Here is a 19,200-nt window from a genome sequence, read left to right on the forward strand (position 1 = left end):
GACGCGTTCTGTTTTGATTGACGTCGTGGACCACCACTCACTAACCACCGGAATCACCTAAACGTTTGTTTACATTTTGGACTTAGACGTACACGGTTTCACGAGAACGACAAAATGAAAGAAATTATACAGTCGCATTAAAAGTTAAAACTTTTAAATAAGTTAGCAATGAGATTTTCAAAAACTGTAGCAGTAAAAGTTTTCATTTTCAAAACAAGAAAAAAACTTTTAATGTAGCAAATTTTAACAACTTATTAATTCGAAAGTAAGTTACTTTTGTCATTACCATAATATTTTTTTGTGTGTAGCATTATTAAATATTTTAATTTTTGATGTTTTTATTAGGTACTTTTCGGAACTGGCACCGAGTCGGCTTTTGTAATTACATTTTTTTAAAACTAAGAGTAAATACAAAGGATCATGCGTGTAAATGTTAGTGAGAGGGGAAAATTTATTGAATTTTAAATTTTTTAATTTCTAGTTTCAGAATTTTTAAATTTTTAAATCTTAGATTTTTTTTTATTTTTAAATAAAACATAAAGAATTTCTCAACATTGCAATTTTTAAAATTCGGAACTTTTTGAATTTTTTAATTTGTAAATTTCGGATTTGATTTTTTTGAATTTACAAAATTTTGAATATTGTTATTATCATGTTTTTAATTGTTTTATGCATTAGTATTTTCAATTTCTGATTTTAATATTTTATAATTTCTAAATTTTAGTAAAGCTTCGAAATTTCTAAATTTCTGTTTCAAAATTTCTGGTTTTGATTTTTTATAAATTTTGTGCTAGATAATTTAATGATAATTGTTAGCTAGATTGTAAGGCTTATCCCTCGGGATTACTCCATTTCGAGCAAAAAAAAAACCTTTAAGATTCTGCGTTTTGAGATTCGGCATAATTTAGAATTTTCAAAATTATTGATACATTTGTAATTTTAGTCGCATTTAAAAAAGCAAATCCAAATTATTTGATTTTTTCATTAAATCTTATTGCAAACAACGTTTCTTAATGGGTTACATCTAGGGTTACGTACATGGAAATCGGCAAAAAAGTCAAAGGTTGATATGAGCACACACTTAATTTTATTTAAAATCTGTTTTCAGGGCATTGAAATAAACATTTTTATCTATTGATAAAACAAATTTGAAGACATTTGGTTGTATCATTGCCGAGATATAGCTATTTGAAATTAACAGTTTCAAAAAACGAGTGCCATGATATCTCAACACTCACTAAACTGGTCTCGTGTGTATAACGAAGGCCGATTTTCAAAAAGTTTATTTAAAATAAAGAAAAAAATATTTTTCTGTTTTTCATTTAAAATATCAACAGTTTTTGATTTTTGTATTAAAAAAAAACCTAAATTTGAAAATCGGGCTTTGTCGTGCACAAGGGATATGTCTTAAGAGTCCTCACTCCAAATTTCAGCTCGATGTTTTAATAAAAAAGGCTCACAAAGTTTGACAGTTCGCTTTGCACATCTTCGCTTAAAAATCTGGATATGGAGCTTTGTGTTAATTCCGAGCTCCGTATCAGCCTTCAGAATACAACAATTTAAAATGTTGGTGTCTTCGACAAAGTTGCTTGAATTGGCAAGCCGTGGCAAGCCGAAAAACCTTCTAGAAGACAAAAAAAACCCCAAAAATATTCCTGTAAAGTTAGAATTTTAAAATCACCCTAATCGTGAACTACCCTAATTTTAAACTAAACCAAAAGTTGCTCATTTCTATTTGCAACAACTCCTTAAGACTCCAAAGCTCCAAAACATCACAATTTTTCAGAAAATATATTTTCTACTTAATTTTGCGATCTGGACCACTGTGCATTGCTGTCAGGTATTTTTACTGCACTAAAAATGCAGAATTTGGCTGGCAACAATGTTGCCCGTGCCACTTTTTTGAATTTTATATTTTTTGCTTTATGTTTACACGGTACACACTTTTTTTTTTACCTAGTGAAACTTATCCCCTACCGGTCAGTATTCCCAGTGAGCAAATTTGCTTATTTAAGGGATCTGACTTTGCCGAGCCAGACAGGAATCGAACCCATCACCTTCCGCTTACAAGGCGAAACCTCTAACCTCACGGCCACGAAGCTCGGCCAAGTTTCTTTTATTTAGATTCTTGTGATTTTTTCAAGGGGGTGGTGCCAGAACAAAGTGACAGTAGACTCGGCCGTCACCAAAACCTTACTAGCCCACGCAGTTGTATTCGTGAGTAGCCCCTGTCTGAAACTAGTCCATGCGTTAGTGTTTGTGAGTAGCCCCTGTCAAAATTTTCTGGTGTTTAGTAGTGTTGGTAATGTTTTGGTTTCATTAAAATGGCAGCCTTAACATAGACCTGGATTTTTTAGCAGTTTTATAGCTTTTTCAAAGGATTTTTTGTATCTATCATATCAGAGAAAAACAATTTATTAACCATTCCTGATTACTTCAATTTTCAATTTGAGAACAAAATTCTCGATCATTTTTGACCGCACAATTTTTCATTTCCTTTGTACTATTCTCTTCTTCGGCGATTGTCAAAATTCGAGTTTGACTTTTTGTCACATCAGCTGCTTCCTGGCTGTGAAGAATTTTTGAACAACATGCGAATAGGGCGGATAATAATTCAAATGGAAATGTAATGAAAAGCAAAAAACAAGCCTAGTTAGGAAGTTTAACGCAAGTTTATTTCCCATAAAATTACGCAAGATTCGCTAAATATTCACCGTTAAGTTGAGAATTTGCAAATTCTTCAAGTTCCATTATGTTTTCCCCCATTTCCATGCGTTGTTCCAGGAAGTTTCTCAGCAACTTAAGGGGGCGCAACTCTAGGCTGCGCATCTGTCAGATCGCTTAGCTGATAATCACTGATCGCTAAGGGTGAGTGATATGGAAGCTATGAAAGTGCGGTCAGATTTGAATTCGGGGTGGCATGTCATTTCGTCAGTGAAGATACTTTCTGTCAAGAAGCCCTACATACACGTTTAAAATCACTCAGTTTTCGTCAAAATCGAACCTACTCAGAAATGAGTAAATGAGACAGATGGCAGATTTGAGTGAATTTCACCGAGATCTGAGTGAATTTCACTCTTTTTTTGTTTAATTCTGAGTGAAATGCACTGAAATCTGAAAGATGCCCCATTTACTCATTTCAAAGAAGGTTCGGTTTTGACGAAAACTGAGTGATTTTGAACGTGCGTACACCCTTACCAAAAATCATGATTTTTTGAGTTCCAAATCCCACTTTTCATACGAATTTTTCAGTTCAACCCATATAACCATTTTTATGGTTGTAGTACCTGAACTCAAAAAATCGTATGAAAAGTGGGATTTGGAACTCAAAAAATCATGATTTTTGGTAAGGGTGTATAGACCCGGGGTTTAGAATTGGACAGAAAATAATTTACCTCCATAGGTAATCAAACGTCAAAATTACCCCCCACTGGAGGGCGCTGAAACTTGGGGTGATGTTTTCATTATAACCTACAGCGAGTAAATTGGTTTGAAATTTGAAATTGTTTTATTTCATCATAAAATCGACATTAATAGCAAATTATACCATTTTCAGGTAAGAAATGAATAGCTTAATTGATATAAACAAAAATATTTTTGAGATGGCCGATTTAACTTGTTCATTATCTGATTCAAAATAAGGGAATGTTTAAATCAACCAAAACCTAACTATTCAATTGAGAATGTAGATTATTCAAGTGGACAAATAATGTTTAAAGTCAGTTCTACCATAAAAGCAAAGCTCTGCTTGAAAAATAGTAATTGGAATGATTTTCAAATTTCTCAATCTAACCTCATTCTCGCGTTTTCAATCTGGATCTCAGATATTTCAATGAAAAAGGCAACCTAGCAAAAAAATCAAAAAGTCAATCGATAGAACTTTTTATTTCTTACCTCCTGTTAACGTTATTTTATTCCAAAAGATCAATTTTCTTTTAAAAAACCTTAAAATAGTTTTCACTCCCCTTTGCACTTATCGCGCAAAAACTTAAACGTAACCTTGCACCAAAGTTCTCCTACTCGAATGTAGGTGGCGAATCGAGTTTTAACAGTTTTAAGCTTTGGTTTTGGGGGCACGACTGTGTTTCAAATGTAGGTGGCGCCAAAATGAGGTTACTTGCCAAAAATCGCATTTCTTTCTGCTGGATTGAAGAACAAAATCGCTTATTTCTCATGATTCCCTGCATCAATCTTAATGAAACTGGTTGCAAAAGACGAGAAAAATTTTTTGCTTTAAAATAATGAACATCATTTTTTGGGCGCGCAAAAATTTGTGACCTTTTTCTTTAAAAAACATGTTTTGGAACACGAAAAAATGAGTTTCTCCGTATATATCAATGAAATAAACAGTTATATAGTTGATAACAGATGTGTTAACGTATATTCAACAATTTTTATTGATTTTTGACAGACTGTCTTGCCAAATACTCCAAATTACTATCTTTTTCTAAATTTACAGTTTTCTCATAGAAAAATCAAACAAATATTGGAAAGTTGTACACCAAATTGTTGGAAATAATTTTTCTCATTCGAATCCGGCATAAGTTTTATAAAATGTTGATTATGAAGGAAAAAACACATTTTTTCAAAAAATCATAGGTTTACGCTATTTGTTCATAGGTGGCGACATGTGTCTTTTAGCTTTGCTGCAAAATCGACGGTAACATTTCAAAAAGCATCATGTACATTTTGACACTTTCTGGGTTATTGCATATTCTGAAAGTACTCCTAATAAGCTACCTCTCCACCAAAAATGAGCAAAAGTTACTTCAGTAAAGTCTGTTTAATCATGATTTTAAATAAAGTAACATAAACAAAATCTCTGCCATCAGCAGTGCCTGTTTATATAGCCCTGTCAACCTGTCAAACAAAAGACTACATAATCCTCGTGACGAAAAAAAAGCAACATGAACAAAGCGCCATGTACATTCGGCGAAGAAAAACGAATCATAAGGGAGCGTTCTTTTATTACGTAACGCAAAAAAATGGATTTTAGACCCCCTCCCCCCCCTCGTAACAAAATTTCCATACAAATTTTAAAAAAAAATGTATGGAGCGTAACACGGCCTTCGACCCCCCCTCCCCCCCTACTGCGTTACGTAATAAAAGAACGCTCCCTAACAAAGCGCCCCCCTCAATGACAGCAGGGTGATATAGACGTTGGTGATTTCAAAAGGAGTTATGTTTGTTTTTCTCAAATAAAATTATGGAAATGATGTTTTATTGAATTTAGATGATCAAGTATCAATAAAAGCAACGTTTTTCATCGTTTGTTATTATTAGAACATCTTATTTTGTTTTTATATAAAAATGGGAATTTAAAATGGATGTAGGGGTAGGCGTGGCTGAATGGTTACGCTGTTCGCTTTGTAAGCGGAAGGTTCTGGGTTCGATTCCCATCTGCCCCTATCGAGAAATTATGGAAAGAAGGAATAATTCTGAACACTTGAATATGAACGAAAAATTCATTAGCTCGCGGCGGGGTTCGATCCCCCGTCCTTTGGGTCAGCAGATAAAAATGCTAACCACCAGACCATCGAGCAACGATGCCAGATTATTTTATGACAGATCTGTATTTTCTTAAAAATAAATCTGTATTTTATCTGTATCATGTCGAATTTGGAGCCATGGAAGACATTTTTAATTTTTTAAAAGTAGATTTAGGCTTTTTAATGATATTTAAACATAATTCAATTATTTAATTGTTGAAATTCTCAAAAATAATCATTTTTAAAAAATCTGTATATACAGATTTTTGTGATTTTTGGGATCGAAAAATCTGTCAAATACAGATTTATCTGTATATCTGGCATGGCTGCCATCGAGGCTTAGTTGTCTAGAAGGATTAAGAATGCTATAAGAATCCAAGAAACTTGATTGGAATCTGTGTGAACCTAAGAACAGGAAAATGCAATATTGAATGCAAGTTGAATTCAAGGACACTGGTTGCATAATTGTTAGGCGAATATTGAACTTTCAACACGACCAGAATTCACCACAAAAAGCTTGGTGAACCGAATTGGAAAGCTTCCAAAAATGAATCCAAGAACATACGAAGAATTAAGGACTATAAATAGATTTGACCGGCCGCATCACTTACCACCAGACGTGCATCGGCACTCAATAGCACTTCACCACATTTTGAGATAATGGCCTAAGCAAACCGGCAGAGTGAATCTTTGCTCACTGTGCAACACATCAAACTTTAGTTCGATATCTATAATTATCGTTTTTCACTATACAATGTGCATTACCAACAAATTAATAGTGATTTGAATAACACAAATATTTCAAGTGCTAAATGTGCTATTTAGCACTCAAATAGCACTTCATCGCTAAAACTGGCGAATAAGTGAAGATAAAGGTTTCGGTCGTTCAGTAACTTATAGTGCAATGAAAAAAACATACTTATTGTATAAAACAAATCGATTTGATGCCTTTGCCAAGCCATGGCCTTAGAAAAACTGTCAAGTGCTATTGAGTGCCGATGCACGTCTGCTTACCACGGTGAATCCTGGCTTCACACCCATCTTACTAACACCCTCAAAACTCACGTGATACTTTGTCGAAGACGCAGCCGATTTAGCGGTCTTCATCACTCAAGTATCGGACTAAAATTCCTATCCACTTCTCCCGTGTCTTACCACTGGTCGTGGCCGGCGCTGTGATTGGCTAGCATGATAGGGACATTTGAAAGTTGCGAAGTGGTGATGATTGGTTCCTACTCTTCATCTGTGGTCCACGGAGCAATTCTTGGAGGTCCTGGTCAATAACAGAGTAGCAACTACGGGTAGACACCAATGCTATGCTAAAAATGGGAATTGAAAATGGATGCTCAACATTCAAATGCGGATTTCTCAAAACGCATGGTTTGTACATGATGCTTTTTGAAATGTTGGCGTTGAATTCTCTATCCTGGTTTTTAAGCGAAGATGGCGTTTGAATGGCGAACATCCGAAATGTCAAAATCGCGCAGTAGCACCAACATTAGAAAACAAATGTGGCTGTCATGCCATGGCACACTTTTTTCGGAATATTGGTACCACTGCGTGATTTTGACATTTTGGACGTTCACCATTCATACGCCATCTTCGCTTAAAAACCTGGATAGGCTACAGATTGTCAAGGCAAACAGATTGGACAATGTTTCTGGACACCAAACGTGCTGGACACCAACCGCCCTTTACGCCCAGCAAAACTGGCAGTGTTGCAAGCGCAAAACATACGTTGCCAGTGACGATTTATTTTGCATCGGCCAATCTGTCTCCCTCGACAATCTGTAGGATAGGCCCGCGGTCTAGAACTGAGTTGCATTGTTAATATGGTTTGGTTAACCGCGGTGGATTTTCTTGAAATAATTCGAACTGTCATATTTAATATCCACAAAAGCTACCGGTGGATACTTTTCTACCACAGTTTTTTGTGTGATCAATGTGGTAGATACTTTGGTGGATTTTTGACAGTTCGAATTATTTCAAGAAAATCCACCGCGGTTAACCACAATCAAATTAACAATAGTACTCTGGACAGAAAATAATTTACCTTCATTTTGCACTTTTCAAATCTCGACGGGTCGCGAATTTCTTGACAAACCTCGGAAACTGCTCGAATTCTTTCAATATCCTTTTTCGAGCTCTCTTCCTGCACCGGCACAGCCCTATCGCGCGCTCACGTCATCTCCGCACGCTCCCCACAGCTCCTTTTCAAAAGAGATTTCGCGTTCCAAATGCAGTTGTCAACCAGCGCTCGTCCCGTTTCGTCGTCGCCGTCGCCGTCATTCTTTTGTGTTTAATTTCGCGAGCGAGAAAGAAAAAAAGTTGGAAAAACGCAACGCAACTTTTTCCTTTTTTTATTTTTTTGTTTGTTCGATTGTTTCGCAACAGTGTTTACTATTTATTTTTCTAATAATCGCGTTGTTTCGCGAGTTTTTGTTAGGAGATAAAAGGTGATTTTAATTTTCGTCAGCGCCTTCTTTGTTTACGTTTTGGGGGTGTTGTGTGTTTTTGTTTTTATTTTCACCCCCTCCACCAAACAAGAGAAAAAAAGTGCGTGTTTTTGTTTTGCTTTCCGGAACAGCTGACAATCGTGCGGAAACCGACCCGGATCTGTGCCTCGGTGGCCGCTTGGCAACAACAGTCCAGCTGATAATCTGAATCAGGGGGGCAAATTTGCATAAAGAAGGCAAGCCACGAGCAGTTCCAGGAGAGCAACAACAGCAGCAACAACAGGCTTAAGTCGCCGACTTACGGCGACCAAGGACGGACAGAGCCGTGGGGTGGCCGCGCGAGGGAGGTCGTTGAATCGGAAGGAACGGCAATGTAGGCTTACTTTTCAGTTTGTGTTCTTAATTTGGCCTTTTCTTGCTTCGCTGGCCGTTTTCGGAAAATAGAGATTTAACTTCTAAAAATAATTCTGGCTGGCACACGGTGGAACATGGATGGATTCTGGGGCAGTTGGGCAATAGCCTGTCCCATTTTGAGGTCATGTCGAGGAATTTCAGGTGCTCACTTCTTAAATGGTAGATTATGATGTTAGGAACAATGTTTTCTTAGACAAGAAAAAATAATAAAATACTTTCTCGCACCCCCTAGTCGATTTACTGAAAAAAGTCACTTTTTTGAACAAATTTTCTAAAATCGCTTGGAATCAATACAAAAACTGTTTCGATCAGGTGTGTATTATCTTCAAACGATAGGTTTTTGTCCATAGATTAAGATGCACTATCAATATTGGACGAAAATTTAAGTTTTTGGACTCTCTCAGGCGGATTTGTGTCGAAAAAATCGCATTTTTTCGAAACTTTTTTCAGAAATGTTCATTTAATTCAGGGTAGCCTATTTTTCCCAGTAAAACCAATACGTGCAGCTTGTAGGAAATTTCACGGCGAACATTTTTCCCTCTGAGAAAATGCAATTTCGACACTCCAGAGCCGAGATATTTGAGTTTTAGTGAGGAAAAAAGTGCCAATTTTCAAAATTTCTCAGAATTCTGAAGCAAGGCCTACTAATTACACGATGTAGCAAGCATATGTCTCAAAGGTCAGGGTATGCTTTTTATAGTAATTTTGGCCGCTGAATCCGAATCTGAAATCAAATTTCGTGCAAACAGTGATGTTTTGGAGCTACACCCTTTTGGAATGTTATTTGCGTGTTTAAGAGGCAGTTTTTGTAAATATTGCTCGGTTTGTTCTAAAGGTCGTATCGAGGTGCTCCGATTTGGATGAAACTTTCAGCGTTTGTTTGTCTATACATGAGATGAACTCATGCCAAATATGAGCCCTCTAAGACAAAGGGAAGTGGGGTAAAACGGGCATTGAAGATTGAGGTCCAAAAAACATAAAAAATCTTAAAATTGCTCGCATTTAAGTAAAACTTCATCAATTTCAACTATCTTAGATGCATTTGAATGGTCTTTTGAAGCACTTCAAAATGAGCCATAGACATCCAAGATTGGTTTAACTTTTTCTCATAACTTTTGCAAATTACTGTTAAAAATTGTTTTTTTTTAAACCTCAATATATTTTTGCAACAGCCTCCAACACCCATATTCTTTTAGTTCAAGTTAGGGAATTTCATGGACTATAAGCCTACGGTAATAACTTTTTTGACCAATCGCAGTTTTTCTCATAGTTTTTCGATTTTTCTATAACAAACATTTTACAACGTTAGTTATTGTCCTGTTGTTTAGTCTCACTTTTGTCATAATCGAAATCCTCGGAAAATTCAAACTCCAATGCCCGTTTTACCCCACTTCCCTTTGTCTTAGAGGGCTCATATTTGGCATGAGTTCATCTCATGTATAGACAAACAAACGCTGAAAGTTTCATCCAAATCGGAGCACCTTGATACGACCTCTAGAACAAACCGAGCAATATTTACAAAAACTGCCTCTTAAACACGCAAATAACATTCCAAAAGGGTGTAGCTCCAAAACATCACTGTTTGCACGAAATTTGATTTCAGATTCGGATTCAGCGGCCAAAATTACTATAAAAAGCATACCCTGACCTTTGAGACATATGCTTGCTACATCGTGTAATTAGTAGGCCTTGCTTCAGAATTCTGAGAAATTTTGAAAATTGGCACTTTTTTCCTCACTAAAACTCAAATATCTCGGCTCTGGAGTGTTGAAATTGCATTTTCTCAGAGGGAAAAATGTTCGCCATGAAATTTCCTACAAGCTGCACGTATTGATTTCACTGGAAAAAATAGGCTACCCTGAATTAAATGAACATTTCTGAAAAAAGTTTCGAAAAAATGCGATTTTTTCGACACAAATCCGCCTGGGAGAGTCCAAAAACTTAAATTTTCGTCCAATATTGATAGTGCATCTTAATCTATGGACAAAAACCTATCGTTTGAAGATAATACACACCTGATCGAAACAGTTTTTGTATTGATTCCAAGCGATTTTAGAAAATTTGTTCAAAAAAGTGACTTTTTTCAGTAAATCGACTAGGGGGTGCGAGAAAGTATTTTATTATTTTTTCTTGTCTAAGAAAACATTGTTCCTAACATCATAATCTACCATTTAAGAAGTGAGCACCTGAAATTCCTCGACATGACCTCAAAATGGGACAGGCTATTGGGCAATCGTTGAACATCGTTTGACTTTGAAAAATCGCTTGTTTCCAGGAAGATTTTTCAATTAACCCCTTAAAATCAGTCGAGTCAGTGGAATGTGACTCGTTCTAAGCTGGCTCCCTCCCCCCCCTCCTTCCCAGTTGCGACTAAAGTCTCAGCTGTTGTAAAGTGAGGCTGAGGCTTTTATCGCTCTGAATGGCTCCGGCAAGCTGCTGATAGTGGAATCTCCTTCGAGCTACATTCGTCGCTACATTTCGTTCAGATGAGCTGAGCTGTCTTATCAAACGCTGAGACGACGACGTTGACACTCTCGGCTTCTTCGCACTCACTCGTCGAATATAATTGCCCGTAATTGATTCCGTTTTTTTGCTTTTTCTTACCGACGGCGGCGTTGATGGCCACGGAGATCGCTATCCGCGGGGACAATTGGCACGGTGGGGAAAACGTGCTTTTTTGTTTATCAAAAGTAGAGATTGAAAAAAAAATTGCGCGTGGTTCTTTTTAATTTGCGAATTTGAAAAAGTTCGCAATTTCTATTTAAAAAAAAATAAATCAAAAATGTTTTATTTTTTAAATCTCTAATTTTTAAATTCCCAAATTTTTAAGTTTTCATTTTTATAAATTCTAAAATTCCCTAAATTTATAAAATTACTTGAATTTTTAAACTCTAAAATTTTCAAAATCCAAAATTTTAAAATTCTTGAATTTTGAATTTATTTAAAAATATATTCTTGGAATGTTAAATTACTAAACTCTTAAATTCTTTCATTTCTATGTTCTGGAATTCTACAATTCTCAATTTTCAAAACTTTTATGTTTTTTAAACACTTAAGGCCGTTGCAAATATTTTTCAAAGTTTATGTCGCCCCCCCCCCCCCCCTTCAAAATTGGTCTGAAAAATCAGGGGGCAAAAAAAATATTTTTCCAAAAAACTTCAAAATTTTCATGAAAATAGAAGTCGAATCAACTGAAAACATTCTGAAATGCATTTTTCTGCATTGATAGTAATATTTAGCATGTTTGGGCTTGTTTGAAAATGTTTAGAATTTTTATAAAATTCCAATATACAGCACCGCAAAAAAATTATTTTTCGCAATAAATAAAATTTTCGTCAATACTTGGAAATTTTGGAAATAAATGATGGCAAAACAACTGGACAGGTGTATAATGCATTTTTAAACACTTTTTTCATTAACATATTGAAACCATTGCTCGTAATTTCAATTTGTATACTTTTTTTATTTTTTTGCCCCCCCCCCCCCCCCCCTCGACTTTGGTCAGAGTCGAGGGACATAAACTTCAAAAAATATTTGCAACGGCCTAAATAATTTAAAACATAAATTCTTAAATCCTTTTGTTTTTAAACTCAAAAATTTTCGAAATTCTAAATCATCATTTTGTTTATTCTTGAGTCGCAGAATTCTAATTTTTTTTATATTTTTAGAATTTAAAATTCATAATTTTTTAATTCTTGACTCAAAAATTCTTACATTCCTAAATTCTTAAATTCCTCGATTTTTTTATTTATATTTTCCTAAACTCTTTGATTCCCAAATTCTTAAATTACTTCAATTTTTAAAATGTAGAGTTTTCGAAATCCTGAATTACAAATTTCTTAAATTTTAAAATTATTAAACTCTATAATTTTTTAATTTTTATATTTTTAAGTTCCTTAAATTACTTAAATTTTGAAACTAAAAAATTTTCAAAATCCAGAATTATTAAATGCTTGAATTATTGAATTTTCAAGTTATTAAATTGGTATATTCTTTGAATTTTAAATTCCTTGATTTTTATTTTTTTTACTATAAAATTCTTAAATTCATATATTCTGAATTTTTTAATTGCTGAATTCTTGAATTCTTGAATTAATTAAATTTTAGAACCCTAAGATTTTCAACATCATAAGTTATTAAAATTCTTGAATTCTAAAATTCTTAACTTTTTCTCAAATTCTTGACTTTTTTTTTATTCGTATTCGTATTTCAGTTATTGAATTCTTACATTTTTAAATTCCTAAATTTTTTTTAGTTTTTATTTAAATTCTTAAACTTTTAAATTCTTATTCCTGAATTCTTCAATTCCTAAATTCTTGAATAACTTAAATTTTTGAGCTCTAAAATTTTCAAAATCCAGAATTATGAAATGCTTGAATTATTGAATTTTGAAACTATTAAATTTGTTTATTCTTTGAATTTTAAATTTTTATTTTCTTTTACTTTAAAATTCTAAAATTTCTATATTTTGAAATTTTTTAATTGCTGAGTTCTTAAATTCTTGAATTAATTTAATTTTTGGAACTCTAAATTATAAGAAAAAACGAAACTAAGAAATCATAAGTTATTAAAATTCCTGAATTCTCAAATTCTTAACTTTTTCTCAAATTTTTGACTTTTTCTTTTCGTATTCGTATTTCAGTCATTGATTTCTAACATTTTTAAATTCCTAAATTTTTGAGTTTTTATTTTAATTCTTAAACTTTTAAATTTTCAAATTCCTATTCCTGAACTTTCAATTCCTAAATTCTTGCATTACTTAAATTTTTGATTTTCAAAACCTTCTTAGAATATTGAATTCTTTAATTTTCAAATCCTTAATTTTCAAATCCATAATTTTTTAAACTCTACAATTCATACATTCCTTGATTCTAAAATTCTTGAAATCCTAAACTTTTATGTTTTTTTTTTTCATTCTTAAGCTTCTGAATTCCTGAATTTTTATATTCCTAAATTTTTAATGCCTAAATTCTTAAATAACTTATATTTTTGATCTCTAAAATTTCCAAATAATTAGATCTTAAAATTTTTAATTCTTTTTTTTTTGAGTCCCTAAATTCTTAATTTTACTAAACTCATATGCAGGGATGGAATAATCGCAAAAAAATCAATTTCGCTAGCGAACTTTCTTCACCCGCGAAAGAGAGAGGAGGCAAATCACGCAAAAGAAAATCGTTCCCGAAATTCATCAAGAAAATCAATCTGCTGATGATTTTTAGTGAATTTCCTTATCAGCACCACTTAAAAGTATTCATTTCACTTTGTTTACACACATTGCCCATCTACAAAATGTGACAGGTCGTTTTTTGACGTGTGACGTTACACTTGCACGTGTAGTAGTGAATAAGATGTTCCGCCGAATAATGAAGATGATGATTTTTTTAGATTCTTTTTACCGATCTTTCGTGCGCGAGAGAGGAGAGCCATGCTCCCTTCGGATGTTTTCTCTTGATGAACGTTCAATGATTTTCTTTTGATGATGATTATTCCATCGCTGCTCATATGTTTCTGAAATTCTTGAATTTCTAAAAAAGTTCTTTTTATTCTTGAGCGTTGAGTTCCTAAATGATTAAATAACCTAAATTTAATAAAAATAACCACAATTATCAAATTTTTAAATTCCTAGATTCTCTATTTATTTTTCGAATTTTCCAAAAACAAAAACTTCTAAACTTTCAAGTTTTTCCGAATTCTAACGCTTAAAATTTAGTTTTTTTAATTCTTCAATTCTTTAATTTCTTAATTCTGAAGTCTTTAAATTAATGAATTCTCGATTAAATTTTCAAAAGGCCCTATCTGCATAGGAAACCCATGAGGGATAGGTTGTTTTGAAAATTTAATCTAGAATTCTTATTTTTTTTAAATATGATAAAATTATGATTTGCGAATTTTCCATAATTTTAAACTTTTTTTTATTCTTAAACTTCTAAATTCCTTAATTCTTAAATAACTTTAAATTTGAACTCTAAAATTGTCAAAATCCTCAATTGGGTCCTAAAATGAAGCTTAGATTGCTGATATTATTGTTTACAGCGATAAAGCTTGTATTTCTGAGTACAATAACCCTTTGTACGACCACAAAGAGTTTAAAATGGATTTTTAAATCAATTTTGAAAAATTAACCTCACGTTTCTTTTTGACAGAAAAGGTCCTACTTGACAGCTCTTTCCAAGGGTACCATAGTTAATCCATCGAAAAAATGATAATAATTTTTTTTTGCCTTAGGGCATCTCCAGCGCTGGGGTGCAAATCATGAATACCGAGATCAAATTTGCCACCTTGAAAAAACTCCGTCATCCCCACCGCTAGCGTAGCAAATTTGCCACCGAAACAAGCCCACCGCGGGGGGCAAATATGGGTTTTTATCATTTTTTGCTCTCGTTTACCTTCAAAATCAATAATTATGTGTTGATTCATGCCTAGAAATGCTAAAAGTTTATTAAACTTTTTAATCCTATTGAAAATTTCGAAGAATTTCATTTTTTGAAAATGTCGAAAGTTAAACAATTTGCTACCCGATTTGATTCCCACCAAATTTGCTCTCGAGTTTGCCCCCGAGTCTCCCACCGCGCGTAGCAAAGCAGGTATCAAATTTGATCTCAAGTTCATCTGTAGAAGAAAAATATGTGTCGGTACCTGTCGGGTACTCATTTTCTGATACCCGACAAGTACCGGCAAGCCGGGGGCAAAGTTTTGAATGCGTGTTTCGGAGATTTTTCTATGTCTGCTCTTGTGGGTGCTTCAAAAATTCAGAAATTCAAAAATTCAAAAATTTAAAAATTCAGAAATTCAATATTCAAAAATTCAAAAATTCCTAAATTTAATAATTCAAAAATAAAAAATTTTTTTTTTTTTTATTATTTTCCTATTTAATTTTTTTTTTATTTTAATACTTTTTTACAAAATTTTAATTTAAAAAAAATATTTTTTTTATTATTTTAGGCCGTTGCAAACATTTTTCAAAGTTTATGTCGCCCCCGCCCCACTTTAAAATCGGTTCGAAAAATCATGGGGCAAAAACCATATTTTTTTCAAAAAGCTTCCAAATTTTAAAGGAAATATAAGTCCATCCAACTGAAAACAATTAGAAATGCATTTTCCTGCGTTTAAAATCATATTTAGCATGTATGGGTTCGGTCAAAAATATTTTCAATTTTTGTGAAATTCCAATGTACAGCACCGCAAAAAGTTTTTTTTCGGCGAAAAAAAAATCTCTTCAATAATTGGATATTTTGAAACTAATGATTGCAAAACAACTGGGCAGGTTTGAAATGCATTTTAAAACACTTTTTTCATTCAAATGTTGAGAACATAGCTTGTTATTTCAATTTTAATTTTTTTTGCCCCCTTCCCCCCCCTCGACCTGGACCAGAGTCGAGGGACATAAACTACAAAAAATATTTGCTACGGCCTTAATTTTTTTAAATCTTTTCATTTAAAAAAAATTTTTTTTGAAATTTTTTAATTTTTTTTTAAATATTTTACAATTTTTTTATTTATTTTTAATTTTTTTAAATTTTTTAAATTTTTTAATTTTTTCAATATTTTCTGTGCTTGATTTGATTTTTCCATTTGATGCGGTAGCAAACAGGCTGAATACCGGGTAGCAAAGTGAAATCCCGTAGAACTGAGAGCAAATTTGCTACCGCGACAGGTACCGCGATGGGGTTGACGTCGGGTGCAAATTAGCTTTGCTTCGATGTTTGCACCCAGCGCTGGAGATGCACTTAAAATGAAAAAAAATGTAATCATAAATGGTTTCTAATCGTGTTTTTTACCGTTGTAGATAAAAATTTACATAGGGCTTTAGTACCAAATTATCAAATTTTTAAATTCCTGGATTCCCTTTTTTAAATATTGGTATTTTTCGAATTTTCCAAAAAATTTAAACTTTTAAACTTTCAAGTTTTTCCGAAAGAATTTCTTAATTCGGAAGTTCTTACATTCTTGGATTCTCTATTTTATGAATATAAATATTTTTTGAATTTTCCAAAATTTTAAAATTCCTAAACTTTTTATTTTTTCCTTATTCTTAAGCTTAAAATTCAGTTTTTTTCATTTCTTGAATTCCTGAGTTCTCTATTTTTTAAACATCGATATTTTTCAAATTTCCATAATTCCATCATTTTAAAACTCCTAAACTTTTAAGTTTTTCCGAATTGTTAAGCTAAAAATTCATATTTTTTCAATTCTTGAATTCCTTAATTCTGAAGTCCTTAAAATCTTAATTGAATTCTTAGCTTCATTAACCTCTTAAATTCTAAGTTAAAAAAAAAACATTTCTAAAAATTTAATTTTTTTTAAATCTTGTACTGTAGAATTCTTAAATTATTCAATCTCTAATATTTTATTTTAATATCCTGAAATTCTACGACATTACAATTTCAGATTTCAGAAATTTTTCAAATTCCTAAAAACTGAAGTTCTAACATGTTGAAGATTTAATCTTTACAGCTCTCTAAATTTCAAGATTTGCACTATTGAAAATAATTAAGCTCAGTTGTTTTACAACTTTAAAAATATACCTTATTCTAAGGGGGACCATAACCTGCAAAAATAAAAAAAAATACTCCAAAAAAGATTTTTAAATGTCAATTAAGGTTCTTGAATTAATTAATTTCAAGTAAAAATAAGTCAATGTTCGATTGTTAATTTTGATATTAGTCCAATTCAGAAAAAAAAACAAATACCTTAGATTTTTTTTTGAATATTGACAATTACACAATAAGTTGCTGAGATTTGCTCCGCAAAGAATGGAAAAATCCACAAATTATATTTTTTTCAGTGTTTTCCAAATCCTTTTGGTTAACTAGCGATAGCTCGGCAACTATTGCTCCGATTTTCAATGTTATAAAAATGATATCCTGATTAAATTTTCCAATCTTTTGAATGAACATATTTTTTAAATGTCAAAATCCAAATTTAACCTGAAACGTTACATTTTATCGAAAGTATCTTTTGTTTGCGAATTAAATTTTGCTCTTCAAAATGGTCCTTGAAAAAAAAATTATGCTTAAAAAATAAATTTTAATCACGTGACGCGAAATTTTAAACATAATTTCATTTCAAAATAATTTTTGGTACGTCTTTTGATACCCGTATTGTAAATTATGAAATTAAAGTGTTTTCTGTAAAAAAGACAGGATTATTATTTAGAAAAAATCAGTATTTGATCCAAAAAAAGGTAATGAGAATACTAAACTTGTTACATTATTTATTAAAAAAAAAAACAAATTTTGCTGAAATCTTTTAGAATCTGTGAAGATTAATTGAGTTGGAATAAAAGTTCATTTAACAAAATTAATTCGCCCATAAATTGATCGTGATTCGCACGATACCATTTTCAAAATTATTCAAATTTAGAAATTTAAAATTTAGGCATTTTTTCAATAACTTTTTTTATTCCCCAAATAACTCGACTTTCCCACGCAAGAATCGCACAGTTAATCTCGTCGGACTGACAATAACCACCAACCAATCAAACGTTTGAGTTGTTGAGTCGTCGTCGGGGTGGCGCTCTACACTGCTCTAATTCTTTTTGGGAATAAAAAGAAATGCAAACTGATTACAGATAGATGGACTGTAATCGAGCAGCGAAATAAATTTTGAAGAAAAAAATTACAAAAAAGAGAGTCTTAAGGTAAAAAAATCTGCGAATTCTGATTCAAACATGAACCGTTTACAATTGGCAGTTTCCAGGAAGACCACCTGAGGTGAGATCTGAATTTGGTTGAATAGGGTCCTAAAGCCTTATGTCAATTTTTATATAGAACGGTAAGAAACACGATTGAAAACCATTTCTGATCACTTACTTTTTATTTTAATTTTCTGTCGAGAAGAGCCACGAAGCTAATTTTTCAAAATTAATTTAATTTTCCATTCTAAATCCTTTGCGGTCGTACAAAGAGTCCTTGCACTCAGAAAAATAAGCTTTATCGTTGTGAACAATAATATCACAAATTTAAGCTACGTTTTAGGACCCAATTTCGAGCCAAATAAACATTTAAAAAACCAGTTCCACTGCGAGAGAGGCCATTCAACTTTGAAAATGCCACATTTATCATCTTTTGTTGTTACACAAATTCCACGGACTCGAAGTGCAACAACTGCGTCGTTTTGCAACATTTTGATTAAATAAATCTGGCCCCGGCGTGTCCACGATAAGTGTTTCTCCTCGCAGTACTGCTGGCGCTGAATATATTTATTCTAATGTAATCGCTTCTCTGCTGATAGTAAATGGGGTGGGCAATATAAATAATTTGAAATTTATCGTTTAATCGCTAGGATAATGGATTTTTGTTGTTGTTCGATCCATCTTAGTCATTAAAAATCAGGTGAAGATTTTTTACAGTGTGAACACAAAACGTCAGAACGTCACAGACCAAAGATTAAAATTCGAAAGACGTGAAAATTTAATGATTTTAAATTTAAATGTCAACTTTTTCATAATTTTTAACATTAACTCGTTTAAATTAGGACTTTTGCTAATATTTTTCATATTTATGCTAAAAGTTACTCAGGAATTCATTCGAAAAAAATTATATTAAAACAAAATAAGCTTAGATTATATTCACATCGCTAAACAGAACAAACACATTTGGCACTCTTCCACCTGCTAATTGGCCAGACGAGAATCTTCGAAAACAAACATCACGCTTGTTCGTCAAATTATTAAATTAGAATTTTTGCTAATTTGGCTCTCGATTACACTTCAGCAGGGCCTCCTTCCTACTATATTTACAGCACACTTTTATTTATAAATTATCCAGAAGGGACGCCTATCGAGACTAGATTGACGCACTCTCAATTATTCATGACCAGAGTCTGTTGAACTAACCTCC

Source organism: Culex pipiens, chromosome 1 (assembly GCF_016801865.2).
Source record: "Culex pipiens pallens isolate TS chromosome 1, TS_CPP_V2, whole genome shotgun sequence".
In the NCBI taxonomy this organism is placed as follows: domain Eukaryota; kingdom Metazoa; phylum Arthropoda; class Insecta; order Diptera; family Culicidae; genus Culex; species Culex pipiens.